Genomic DNA, 14694 nt, shown 5'->3' with positions numbered 1-14694 from the left:
CACCAAAGAAAATGCATATACGCGTGTGTCTTTAGGCCCTGTCTACACTACCTGTGGTATTTTTGCAAAAATCTTTTTACAGCCTTTGCACCTGTCAGTAATTTTGAACTCATGGTTTTGGAGAGAAAAACTGAACAAAATACTGTTTTGATGAAATTTTTTTTTTTTTTCCATTGAAGAAACTGGCCAAATAAAATAAAATCAATATCACATCACATGGAGTTCATCTACAAAACAAAACATCTGAATTTATTTTACTGTTTCTTTGTAAATTGTCATTCAACTGGATATTTATGCATGCAACATCCAGTCTTGCACATTTTGTAGGGACTTGTAGCACTCATAGAAAAAAGTTAGATTAGATTAAAATAGATTACCAGATAATTCAGGGGGAAAAAAACTATATGAAAGTGGTTTGGGAAAAGGGCTAGAATGGCCAGATTTGATTTTCAAATAACTACCATATATCCCACCCTAATCTGCAAAACAATCGCATCATCTGCCACAACTTCCAGAAATTATTGACCAGCTTTGCCTAATCCCACATGAAACATTATCCAAGGTATATTCTTGATTGCAACATAAAGATTTTAGGTACGTTGCAGCAACTGAACGATGAAGCACTGAAATGCAGGACTTTGTTCAATTAACGCGCAGAATGACGTTTTCTCTGCTCGCTCTGAACAATGCACTTTGTAGTGTACAGGTGTCCAACTCCGGTCCTCAAGGGCTGGTGTCCTGCTACTTCCAGATGTGTCTCTGTTTCAACACACCTGGATCAAATAATTAGGTCATTAGCAGGACTTTGTGGAATATGACTGCATGCTGAGGAGGTGATTCAGTCATATAATTCAGGTGTGTTGGACCAGAGACACATCTAAACGTGTCTAAACAATTACTCTACAGAGGACTGGAGTTCAACAATCCCAGATTGTTTTGTATTCTGTACAAAACCGAGACAATAGAAGCCAACTTCATGATTTCCATAGTAGTAGTAGTAGTAGTGAAGATGTGAAATATGTGGAAATAAATCAGTCTTCAGGACTGAAGGGACATCAACGAGTTTTATCCTCTCCAGCCCATGTTTTAGCCTCGGCAGCAGAGTCTTATTCTGGCTCAAACATATAGATAAAGTTGAACTTGTTGTAGCTGTAGATGTTCTCTATATTGTCATTGCGTTTGTCAGGCAACATGTTTCTGGATGCAAAATGCTTCACAATCTTTTCAGGAATAGTTAGAAAATATTACTAAATATAACAAAATTTTATCTAAAGCCAACAAATCACCTTAAACTCTTGTCTGTGTTGAGTCTTATTGCTTACAATTGTTCTCTCCCTCTTTTGTAAAAAAAAACCTCTTGATCTCATTGGTGACCTGGATGTTTACTAAGCTTTCTGTTATAATCTTTGCACTTTTTAAATGCAAAACACTTAAATCTAGTTTGGTTAAATCTAGTGTCTGATGTTGTTTAACCTGCTGGGTTTTTTTCTTTTTACTATATAATCGTGAGGTAGTAGAGAAGAAAACAAACTCCTGGTTTTCTCCGTGAATATGACGACTCCTGTACACATGCAAACTCCAGTTTTTGTTTTTTTTCTTTTCAGTTCCCCAGCTCTTGGTATTGGTAAATTGAAACCGCATCTTTACTGCTGTCAGGAACTGGAAAGGTTAAAGATGAGCAAGTAGGGAAAATAAGCGGGGTTTATTCACTTCAAAATTGCAAAAGATATAAACAATTGAACTAGAGCAGGGCTTTGAAAAGGTCAAGTGAATGAAATTACAGCCAAGCACGAGCAGCAACTTTGCATGAATCCAAACCGCACAAAGCTGAACTCACACCCAAGGAACAAAGCGGACCTGAACACTGACTGTGACACAGAGTTGTCACATATTCTCAAACAGCAGATAATAACGTAAAAGTTACATTTGATCAAACTTAAGACACAATAAATAAGCTACCTATTAATCATTTAATAGTATTTAAATGACACTCAAGTTGTTTTAGTTGGATAATGAATTAATTAGAATGACCACAACTAGCTCGATTTGCCAAATTTAGAGGATCTTTTAATATTTTCTTCAAATTTGAAAATTTAAATACACATTGGCTGCTCTGCCTTTAAACATTTTTGGAAATCTTACATATGACAATGTCATGGCTATTTTTAAACTTTTGGTTTGTAGGATTCCTCATGGAATATGTTTTAAGGAAACCACACAACAAATTACAAAGAAATCAGGCAAGACATCAGAAAGAGAATAGTGTCCCTCCACAGGTCTGGTTCATTTAAGTACAGTATCCAGATGCCCCAAAGTGCCGTGTTTGCCCTTTCAACCAACTATAAATCTAAAAATCATGTGAATCTTCAGACATTATGTTGTTCAGGAGGGATGTGTTTTGGTGGGAGTTGCGTATAAAAAAAATTTTCAATGTTGTGGTGAGCTGGCAAAGAACTGAAATGTGTCCTGTGCCAACATGGGTTCAAAGGTCACTTGAAGAAGAAGAAGCTAGAACATAAAAAAAAGCCCAGTTATAGTTTACAAATGCACCCAGGGATAAAAACCTAAATTTTGGAGATATGTTGTGTTGGTCTAATGAAAATAAAATGGAACAAAACAAAACCTGTAGTGCAAAAGGTTTAAGCAAAAGGTGAGCTTTTACAGAACTTGTTTCTCCTTTTTGCAGGTTAGACATTGCCTATAACATCTGCCTCCTTTGGTGCACAGCTGGCAGAAACCTTAATGTCATTCATGTGTGGCAACAAAACTTCTACATTTTCTCCAAAGACAGACATAGCAAATATTATTTATTTTATTTCCTAAACATTTGAGGGGGGTACACTGCAAATCTTCCATACACTCAACACATAAACATAGGGAGTTGTATTTATATCTCCAATAGATAAATGTATCTCTGAAAAATGTAAGCAACTCAGAAAGACAAATTGAATCTGTAGATGGAATATAAACACGGACAAAATAAGAAACCAAGGGGAAAGAGATGCAATTGGACAATAAGTTACAGCAATGGAAGATTGCCCAAGGCCTTGAATCTGGTGTGCACACCATATGCATGCCTTTGCCCATTTACAACAAGCACACACAAATTCACACACTCGCTACAAAGTGCATCTCATCCACTAATCCAACAGGGGGAAAGGCAGGTCCAGGAAATATATAGAAGGATACAGAGTTGACAGATGGCAGTGCTGAACACAATAATTACCACATACTTCCCACCGCTGTGCTTGTCTGCTGTATCCTCGGCAACGTGGGCCGACTCCATCCAACCCACAATGCGCATAAAACCGCCAAACAACTCGCAACGCAACGTCGTCCAATTCATCTCACAAAAACTGGTGGTTGTTGGGGTTAGCATCTCGACACAAGCCGCAGCACACATTGTCAGCCGAGCTATTAACCAAAGGCATTAGCCCAAAGACATATAGGTTTAAGCTAATTTGAATCATGTGGTATGGCTCCTGAAAGTATCTCTAACCACCAAAGCCTTTAACCACAGCAGCACCAGAGGAGCCATTGTCTGCCTGGCTCACCAAAGCTACCGTGACAGACTCCACTAAGACCACTTTCAGACCCGGGCTTGCTTCTCACACCATAAATGCTCAATTCACTGGCTGCCTGAATCTTTTGCCCAACCCACAGGTATGACTGGACACACTGGAATGGCCAAGACAGTATAATCACCAGATTGGGGTTTTGAGTCCACAACCATGAAGATGAGTGGCGCCCACCAGCGCAACATCCTGAAAGCTTAGCTGTACAACAAGAAGGCTCCCTGATCTTTGGTCTTCTGTGTTGTCTCCCTTAATAGACAGTTGAAAGCCACAAATCAGGTCCGCTGTGACGGAAAACATCAGCAAGTACTTATATTTCCAATTTACTTCAACTTTATGCCCAAGAGTGTGTTGCTGAAATAGCGTCTCATTTGTAAGGGATTGAGTTTGATTATTGCACGAAAAGAACATGAAAATTTGTCAAAGCGTCACCTTTACTAGACTTTAAAACTACATCGAAGGTTTATCTAAGAACTGGCAGCTGTTTCATAGCGTGGCTTCTGTAGGCAATCGTTTTCACGTAATTTCATTAAGGGATATCAGAATAAAAGGAAATGAATCCAAATGCACAAAACACCTCAGATTTATATTTGTCAGAATAAAAATGGAAAATGTGTCACTTTCATAACTACACAATACTTTGTGATAGTCTCTCTACTGTCTATCTTACAAAAATACAACACACCGTGTCACTGCAAGGCAACATGTGAAAATGTCAACGGTAATAAATACGTTTGTATTGTATTGTAAGTAGCAATGGAAAATGAAGGTTTTCAAAGAAGATAAAAGGACCACAACATCCGAAGGCAACTTGCTGTGTGTATTAGTGTAATCTTTCAACAGATATTGATGACGAAGAAGGAGAGAGATTCTCGCTGTGCTCATTGACCTCCTTTCTCGGCCTTCAGATCTAACATGAGCTCATGGCAGGAATGCTAACATTTAAAGTTACACACATGCACACTCTCAAACTTGGCCTGCAGACTAGATGCAGGTTACGACACATTTCTGTCCAGAACAAGTATAATATAGGGAGGGATATGTAATGTGTAAAAAAAATATATATAATAAAATAAAAATCACTAAAATTGTCTGTAGTTTCTATATTTAGATTTTCTGATGAATAATATTTTTGTTTTGCTGCTGATTATGAGAATCACAAAAACATCATTCTTAACTTGATTGGTTTTATTGACACATTAACTGTATGTGTGTACAGATTTAACCTATGTATTTTGGCATCATCAATTCAGTCAAGAGGTATGAATGCTTTTGCAAGGGAATGTCTGAACCTCCATTGTTCATTAAGAGGTTAATATTATATTCAAACTGATCACGTGTCTAGGATTATTGGGTTTTCTGTAGATGTGATGAACCAACTGGCCATTAAAGGAAATTATAGATGATGTCTGAAGACGTGTGTTGCAAAAGGAAAAATGTGCCTTCAGTCATGACTTTACCCAGTTTACGATTAATGTGAAAACTGAATTTAGTTCCTTTCCTTAATGTTTGGAAATTGTTGCAAAAATCCATTTTGCAAAATGATGTGCTTCATGCAATCTTACTTTAGGGCTCAAGAAGCAGAAAATATGTGTGAAAAGAATTTTGGAGTTGCTTAGTGCAGCAAGTAATAAAATCAACCTTTACTGCATGTTGGCTAAGAATAGAAGTTTCTTCATTTGTTTGTCCAAACACCCCCCAGTGAACTTTTATATGAATTTCATGGTCTGTGTCCAACTGCTTCTGTGCAATTTTGGTCCAGGATAACATTTTTTTTCCCCTTCATTCTCAGTCTTCTAGTTCTGTGTTTCTTGTTCCATTATTTTGAAGGGATATGTAGAGTATGGGAGGGGGGGGTTAACCCTGCTAACCCCGTAAGATTGGACTCTGTCACCTATGAAATGTCAGTATGTCAGTAATGGAACCATAAGCGCCGGTGACCTCAATGACAAATACTTAGTCAGATGTTAAAAAGTTGTCTATGTGGGCCTCATGAAGGATCCCTGTGTGCCATCTCTAATGAAGGGCCTTTTTATTCCCATGGCTGCTCACAGACCGGTCTGGGCAAGGCGTCCTAAAAATAAAGCCATGCATATGCAATTCGGGATAGGTATATTTTTATTATGGAGAGGTTATGCGCACACATTTTATGTTGAACCAAATATACAAGAATATGTATATATATTTTAAAAGGAGCCATTTCATGATTTTTAGTCTAATGTATTCAAAGGTTCTTTATAGTTTGACAAAAGCAATATATATATATATATATATATATATATATATATATATATATATATATATATATATATATATATATTTGTAACAAGTCCTCTGACCCCATTTCACAGACAGCACTTTGGAAGAAGTGGGGAATAAGTTGGTTAGCAAAGCTGTTTACAGAACAGCCAAGGACATAAATTCATCTTCTCTCCCAGTGAGTTGACATATTGTCAAAATAGTAGCACTTAATCAGTGAGATTTCCCCAAGGAACAAAATGTACAGAGCAAACAGAAACACCAAGGCTCAGTTCATACCTCCCACGATTCACACCAAAGAATCTGTGTCCAAAAGCATTTTTGGCACTATAAATGAGGGGGCTGTGTATGGAGCCAGGTTTAAAACACAGAAAAATGGTCCTATCCTGAGCATTGATTTTGTGTCTCATTTTAATCTCTCTGCTCTCAGACGGAGGGATTTCCAGAAATAGCATGTTCTCACATGACGAAAATGAATCCAGATCCAAGTGGAAAACAAATTGCGCCTCTTTATATCAGAGCCCAAACATTGCTTTGATAAAATAAAATGAAAATAGCTAAACACATGGATATTTTCAGGGCTTCATACTTTAAATACCATTGTCTGGGAGCTATGCTAACAAACCTTTTGCTTAGTTTTTTTGCAATGCTTTGGCACCCTCTCCTCATTTCTATTTTTTTTCTGTGTATTCCAGCTCAGACTGAAGCTGGTTCTGCTGGATATTTCTTACAGGTACATCAGAGTTGTTTCTTTCCACTGACGCCACATGCTTGCTCATGAAGAGCGATTGCTGTGGCTTGTCTGGCTGCCAAGAGGTCGTATATGAACAACTTCCCCTTGATTGTAATGTGTTAAAGGAAAGAATTGCATCAAACTGGATCAGACCGTGACACCATGAATCGAACTGATCTGAAGTTAAAAAGTTAATTTGACCAAATTAGATTCTAAACACAATGTAAACATGCTTGTTAAACTGAGTTAAAAATATAATCAATGTGAGATTGTAGATGGAGGAAAATATAAATCGATACAGAAATGTACTTGTGTCCAGAGTGCAAAGTAGGAGTTAAGTTTTAGTGAGTGAGGTTTTTGCTTGCATAAACTCGAATTTTTATGCTGTAGTGGTCAACAAGCAAGAATGTTAAGAAACACAAAAAAATGATCCTGTGCACAAAACAAAGAGAAGAAATTCTTTTTAGATGTATAAGTTGACATCAGTCTTTAATGCAGATGCTCAGCTCTGTTTAATTTTGATTCAGTTAGACCAGTACCCAATAAATGTATTTAATGCAAAGCAACAATAACTTTCTGAATAAGTGCAGAAAATGATGCCGCAACACTGGATGTCATGTGGGACCTAACATGCAACATCAAATGAAAGCTAACATTGTTCCTGATTCTCACCCTCATCATAACATCTGCATCATTATCAGTTTTATAATGTCATCAGAAATGCCTGAACAAACTAAGTTTTTGCCTCCACCAAATCACGCTAAGTGAAAAATCTGGAAGCCTTTTAAAGTATAATTCAAACATGTTTCCTTTGGTAAGATCACCTGCATTTCAGCTCGGTGTTGTGTCATAAACCAACCAGATAAAACGGGTCCTTAGGGCTCTTTGTCACTAATTTAGCCTGTAGAAACAAGTCCTGTGCAGACATGGAGACGTAAAAAGAAAATCAATAATCTTCACAAGGACTTTTGCTTTTCTTCTGAAGATGATTTCAGAAGAAAATCATCTTCTGATTTTCTTCTGAAAATCAGAAGATGTTTCACGCTGACACACATAATTTTTGGGTCACAGAACTCATCTCCTTTATGAACAATAAAATGACTGGACATACTGATGCAGTTTATACTTGCATATTATCGTTTGAACCAATAATTGTGGCACCTTAAGGGACCTGAAACTGATACTCGGTGAATAAATCAGACTAAACAAGGTCCACAATTCTCTCCCTGATGCTAGCTGATTTATTTTTATTTTTCCATTTTACTAAAGGCATCAGTATATTTGAAGTGTGGATCTGTTTAATTCAAATGAAGGGAATAAACCAGACCCAACAGGGCCATAAAATCCTCATTTGGACTTCCCCAAACTAGTTACATAGTGATCTTGCAAACTACTAAATTTGAGGAAAATTGAAGAGTTAATTAAAAAAATTAACTCTGGCATTTAGTAAATAATAATATTTTTGACAATCATAACTGACCTAAAATGGTAAAGTCTGAAAATTGGAAAAAATAAAATAAAATTAATTACTTTTACCTCAGTGTGTATAAATATCTGCTTCAAACTGTAAAAACATATAGAGTACAGTTATAGATATACACATGAAAAAATATATTCTAAATGATAAATAGCTACAATTATTAAAAAAGTAACAATCCACAAATTGTTAGGCTAACTTAATGGTTTCCTCAGGATCTACAGCTTAAACCAGCCGACCTTCAGGAGTGAGAGCTTTGGCTTTATTGTCTTACATTTTTGTTTCCATTTCTGCATTTCTTCTCATTTGACATCTGTGACGATGGCATCGCAGCAGTCCAAGGAATGTACATGTTTGTATGTGCATACACGTGTGTTGTGGTGCTGCGGCTGTTCAGTCTCTGCTGCACGGATGTCATAATTAGGGAGCTGGAATTCTGAAAATTCCTGGGAAGCTTAGACAGTACAGAGGCTTTTCATCTGTTGCATCGGCCCTGCCCCCGCTAAGCCGCTGGCCTTACGGAAAAATACAATGTGTTCCAACACACACCATCACAACAATCAATTACCTCTAACTGCACAACACACATCGTAAACAACAAATATCCCCAAACATCCTACAATTGTAACCTCATGGCACTGAGGTTCACAAGCATCTGTGACATGTTGGATTAATCTCGACCCAACCACTAATTCAAGAGCTGGCTAATTAACCTCAACTATTCTAAATATATCGTGTGCTTATTTATACCGCCATCAGAAAACAGTTCCTTTCTTGGGTGTTTTTGTTTTCCAAACAAGGGGGCGGAAAAAAGAAAAAAAAAGTACTGAATGCATATGGTACTCCTCATCTGCACAATGAAAGGTTTTCTCTACAGACAGGTAGTCGCACAACACTTGTTTTTAACGAGCAACCGAAGATAATTATAACTCACCCTTCTTTTTGGTGGACGGTTCGATATTTCTATTTTGACTAATCAAATAAAAGCTTGGATATTTCTGCCTCGAAATCGGACTGCTCGCATACCAGTAAATCTAAATTAAGGAGCTTGTGGAATGTACATGTAATGGTGTTATTGTGAGAGCTGAAACTCAGCAGGGAGTTGGCTGTGCTCGATACTTTAAACATCTGCTTTGCAAACTATGATTAAAATTCTTGAAATAGGTTGGTAGTGGTGTAAGTTTGTCTAATTTCTTTGTGGAATATTTTGTTGTCCATCTGAATGTTTAACATTTTAAATGGTGCCTGGAAGCTGGAAGATCTTTTCGGTAATCATGACTATTCAAACAATGCCTCAACAATCCATTGTAAAAGTGGAAAAAACACCATAAACTTTGATGTATTTTATAGGGACTTTGTATTCTGTCTTGTACACTTCATATTATTAACCAACACAAAGTTGTGGGTTATAGTGAAGTGGAAGGAGAAGTATTTTTGACAAATACATTTTAATAAGTGTTGCATACATTTGTTTCCAGACTGCTCAGTCAATCAACACTTTGTAACCCATGTTTTGCTGCAGCTGGATGTTCTGAGCATGTTTGAGTATTTGACCTTTTCCGATATGTGAATAGTTTAAGCATAAGTCGTACTGCAGGGAGAGAATCTGCTCATGGTCATTTTCAATCAACTTGCCAACTTTGACTAGTTTCCCTGCCCCTTTGCATGACTTTCACAGGCATATTTTTTGTCATGCTTCTTGCAATTCTTTGATACATCTCAGATCTGTGGAGTTCTTTCTTTTGTCAGATTGTCTGCACTACTCTGGAGTTACTATGGGAATCTTGGTTGCTTCTCTCAATGGGGCTCTCCTTGCCAGGTCAGGTTAGGTCAGCGGTCTCAAACTGCAGGAGTCAGGAGCCGGTGTCCTGCAACTTTTAGATGTCTCTCTGCTTCAGCACACCTGGCTCCAATATTAACTCATTAGCAGAGCTCTGTAGAGCTGGATTGCATAATGGTGAGGCAGTCTAGCCATTTAATTCAAGTGTGGAGGACAAAAGTTGCAGGACTCTGGCCCTTGAGGGCTGCAATTTGAGACCACTGGTTTAGGTGGACAACCATGTCTTTGTTGCTTTACAGTTGCCATGCTGTTTTTGTTTGCTGATGAAGGGATTTAATAGTACTCTATGAGTTATCCAAACCATAGGGAATCATTTCACAAGCTGAGCCTGCCTTTAATTACTGAACAACTTTATTTCTGATCAGTGAGGTGTGTTCACTAGTCTTAACAACGCTGTTGGTTCACCAATGTTTTCAAACAAACCTCTGTGTCCTTCCCAGAACAACTGTATTTATACCTAGATTAAATTACAAGTAGACAGATTGTACCTTTGCAACAGCAGACCAAAGTTCAAAGTGCATGATATAACGTACAATCAAGAGTATATGTTTTCTTTCCATTTGTGTGCTATGGAAACAAATGGCAATATTGTTTATTGCTGGTGGCAATAAGCAATATTACCACCAGTTGAACAGTTAATAAAGATATACATGAACTTTAAAACATAAAGTAAAGTATTAGACTGCTATATACCACCATAAATACACTTTAGTACCAGAGCCAAGGTTTTGGTCGTACAATGGGATGATGTATTGTTCCACTACAAGAATACTGTGAGCCAGCTTGTCTTCTAACACAGTCTAATGAGGCAGGAACAAAAGAGTATCCACTCTAACACTCTTTCTGTACGTGCACTTCTCTGAATTTTGTCAATTATCCCCCATGTCTTGGCTGACCTGACTCTGAATATGGGTCATGAGCTACACAATCACCTGGTAATTACCAGAGAGTAAACAAGCCAAGCCAGGGGAGAAGTTTTAATGATTGTCAAGCTGCCACAAAGAACCCTTCAACTCTAATGAGGGGTAAGTGTGTCATATCATCTTGCACAATTGTTGGACCTGATGAGCTTGATAAATATAACATCCCCGGTTGCAGTATTCCGGGGATCCAAGAAAAAAGAAAAAGAAAAAACTTGTGTGTGATCAAATAAAGGCATTACCTAGAAACAAAACTTTTGCTTGAATGATGATTTCAAAGATGACCTTACATAATAGGCACATTGGCCAGTTCTTGAATCTGATGATTAATTGTCCGGTGGTCTTTTCAGTGGCTATGACACTATGTGCCACCCACGGAGTCCACGCTGGCCTCATGTCTCACCCTCATTAAAAGGGGTCTTTGTGTCCCGGTTGCTCTCGTTTGTCCCAGCATCTCGATCTACCACAGGGGTCGACCCCTGTGTCTCCGGCCACGATGACATCACCTCGGACCTCATGGAAGCGGCCAAGGTGAGGGCTCTCGGGGACAGCTACGTTCCATCTCTCTCCCCTTGACACTCAATGACTCCTTTGTCTTGACGAGGCCCGCAAGCGTATATGGACAGTAATGAGATGGGGCACTTTGTAATCTGCCAGCGCTGTAGCATTATAACCCATACGGAGTGAAGTCTATAATAGCACATTGTTCAGGCTGAGTTAAGTCTGACATGTGGCGCTTTCACACCAGTTGGAATCAGAGCCCAGAGTTGGCCTGCTGAGCTGGGCCAGTAAAACCTCTCTTTTCACGAGTCAGGTGAGTTAACACACCAAGGAATGCATTAATGTTCAAGGCAGAGAGGAGCCATACACCCCTTTCCTCATCTCACCCCATCCCCTACACCTAGCAATGAGACTGCACTTTTTCTTTCTGCCGCATTATGCAGAAAGGTTTATAAGAACATCTTTAACAGTTCAACATCTTCAAATCGCAGTTTCGTTTAAAGACCCATAAATGCCCTGTTGTCTTGCATCTAAACTGAGCACACTGTGCATGCAGATCTTGCCTGAGTCAAATTTAGAAGCTAAGATATCGTCTTCAGGTTCCTCGAAGACTGTGGTATTTGATATTTCTCAGCTTCTACTTCTCAGAAGCCAACACCGCTGCCGTCTCATGCTCATTCTCTCCTCTCCTCCGTGGGACTTTTTAAGTTACAGTGTGTTTACACAGCGAGACCCAGAACTCGGCTGGGATTTACTGCACTGATATTTTCTCTTCACATCATGTTTTTATGGCTTTTTCCAACACCGCTTGAAACTGGTCGTGATTTTGTGATAACCCTCTAAAAACACTGCGGAGACTAAACATCTGTCATACTTAGAAATGTCCAAATGCAAGGGAAGCTATATGCATTACACAACTCCAGTAGGTTACATGCTTCAGGCATATAACCCAGTTTAACAAGACATATTTGACATTTGTTTTTGCCTGCATATAATCTTAGAGATAAAGAAGTGACCTTCTTCTTTTTGGTGGTAAACCAATGGCTCAAGTATGTTTTACTATGAAATATGAATTAAATTGAGAAAAAAAGTACATACATAGCAATTTTTTTCTTTTTTTATCATTTGAACTTGTGTTATTTTTCCTGAGATTTTATGATAGACAACACAAAGTAGTTTATAATTTTTTCAGTGGAATGGAAGTGCATGGTTTTACAAGTTAATTCTAGACCAACATATCATTCTCTGGAGGAGATGCAGAAATCCAAAGCTCAGGTGGAAGAATATGTTGAGAATCTATCAAAGGGACACATAAATTTGGCATCTATGGAAGAGTGACAAAAAGAATACTGTATTTAAAGAACTCCTTAAGATGCTACAAGTCAAGTAGCACTTGTTTGCCCCAGGTGAAGTAAGGTACGCCCAAACCCAAAACAAGTGGCTTAGGTCACATCAGAGCCAATTTTTGGATCTTCATGCAAAAAGTGAGACTGACAACTAACACAGCAAACTTGGTGGTGGCAACATAATGTTGTGGAAAGAAATTCTTAAGCAGAAACAGGGAAGCTGGTCAGAGTCTATGGAAAAATGAATGGAGCTCAATAAAGGGAAACCCTTCGAGAAAAGTTCTTAGGAGTTACAAATCACTTTACAATGAAGTGGAGGTTTACCTTTTAAGACAAGGGGCCTATGCAATCAGAGCGACAACTTACTAGTAAATCAAAGAAAATTCATATAACAATTGTAATAGAAGATAGGTGTGGTAGGAAAGTAACATGCTTTATTCCTGACTGTAATGGCTGCTTATTCGTTTCAATGTAGAGTCACTATATTGCTCAATGAGTTTCAGTTTCCTTTTGTTAACTTCTTAGCTTGGGTTTTAGCTGACTTGCTGTTCCTCAATACACTCTTGTGCATCTCTTAGACGTACTTACAATAATTCACACCAAATCCGATGAACGGCGAACTTTACTTTTCTTTGAGCAGATATCAAAAATAATTCTTCAATCTTGCACAGCTTCCCACATATGACAGCCAACAAATGCGTAAAGCCAAGCTAAACACGTCACCTACAATTTTATTTTTCGATCTACCGTGACGCAGCACTTTCCATATATTTTCAAGTACTTCCACTAGGTGGCGCTTTTCCACAAAAACATACTAAAAAAAATCTCACTTTTAAGAAAATATCTAAATATCAAAAGGCATATACAACAATAACCAATGTTACAAATTGACATTTGTGGCTCTTGCACTGACAGCAGCACTAAAATACATGCACCCATTTTATTACTCAACTGGCGAGTCTTTAATTCCCTTAGTGTCCACTAGAGAGCGTAGTTTTTCCAAACAACCCAAAACAGAAATAAATATGAATATGCCTACAATGTCCCTGTGAAAGTCTAGAGAAACAATCCATCCTCATGACTGAACTTCAGCTATTTTGAAGAAAAAGAAGAAAAAAAAAACAAAACAGAATTACCAGCAATTTTAGTTGCAGGATGTGCAGCTGTATTGTAGTGAAAGGTGGTTTTGCAAAGCCCTAGGGGAGGAAATTTTTTACTAATTACACAACAGGGCTCTGTTGTGTAAATGGTTCTGGAAATGGCCTTAAATACGCTTTATGGACTTCTTTGTTTTCTTGCTGGTAGTTATATAAGAAAAAAACTGATTCTATTTATGCTCATGTTTGCTCTTGACAGGAAGGAATAAATAAATGAATTAAAGTAGTGAAGACACACATTTACTGTAAATAGATTCTGAACATTGTTGCCACACAATAGACTTTTCTGAATAACGTCTGAAAGTTTGCACAAAAAAACCCCCCTCAAAAACAAACATATTGTCTGCAATTATACTTTCCCTTTTTGCCTTTTTACACATAAAAGTGGCTGCGATATTAGTGTGGTATTTTTAGAGAAGCTGCATGTGGAGTCACTCACTAGTTGTCATACTGCTGCTTTGTACTACAAAGTCTTCACTTGTAACTAAATTACACCCACATACTTCCCGTAAAGCGAAATAAGGAGTCTGTAAATTGGTAACATTAATAGCTGTTACAGAAGCCCCCCTCCAGGAGAAGCATCTCCTCTCCCCTCCCACCCACGATTTACACACAAACATGCCAGCACACACCCCAGGCTGGCCTCTCTATTGGTTTCATTGGTGCATCACTTGCCAGATCCCCAGGGGTCCCAATTCAGAACACATGTCTGCTTTCTGTATGTTTACAATGCAGCAGTCAATGGGAATGAACCTTATGCCAGTCAAAGCTTTGTTCCTGCAACGATGTCCCTGAGAAATTGATAGCACCGTCTTGCTTTGTATGCACAATATGTATTTTTAACAGGAACAACAACATTTAAGCCACTGAAGGAACTGTTCCGATA

This window comes from Xiphophorus hellerii, chromosome 23 (genome assembly GCF_003331165.1).
Source record: "Xiphophorus hellerii strain 12219 chromosome 23, Xiphophorus_hellerii-4.1, whole genome shotgun sequence".
Taxonomy (NCBI): domain Eukaryota; kingdom Metazoa; phylum Chordata; class Actinopteri; order Cyprinodontiformes; family Poeciliidae; genus Xiphophorus; species Xiphophorus hellerii.
Note: the sequence above shows the minus strand (reverse complement) of the source record.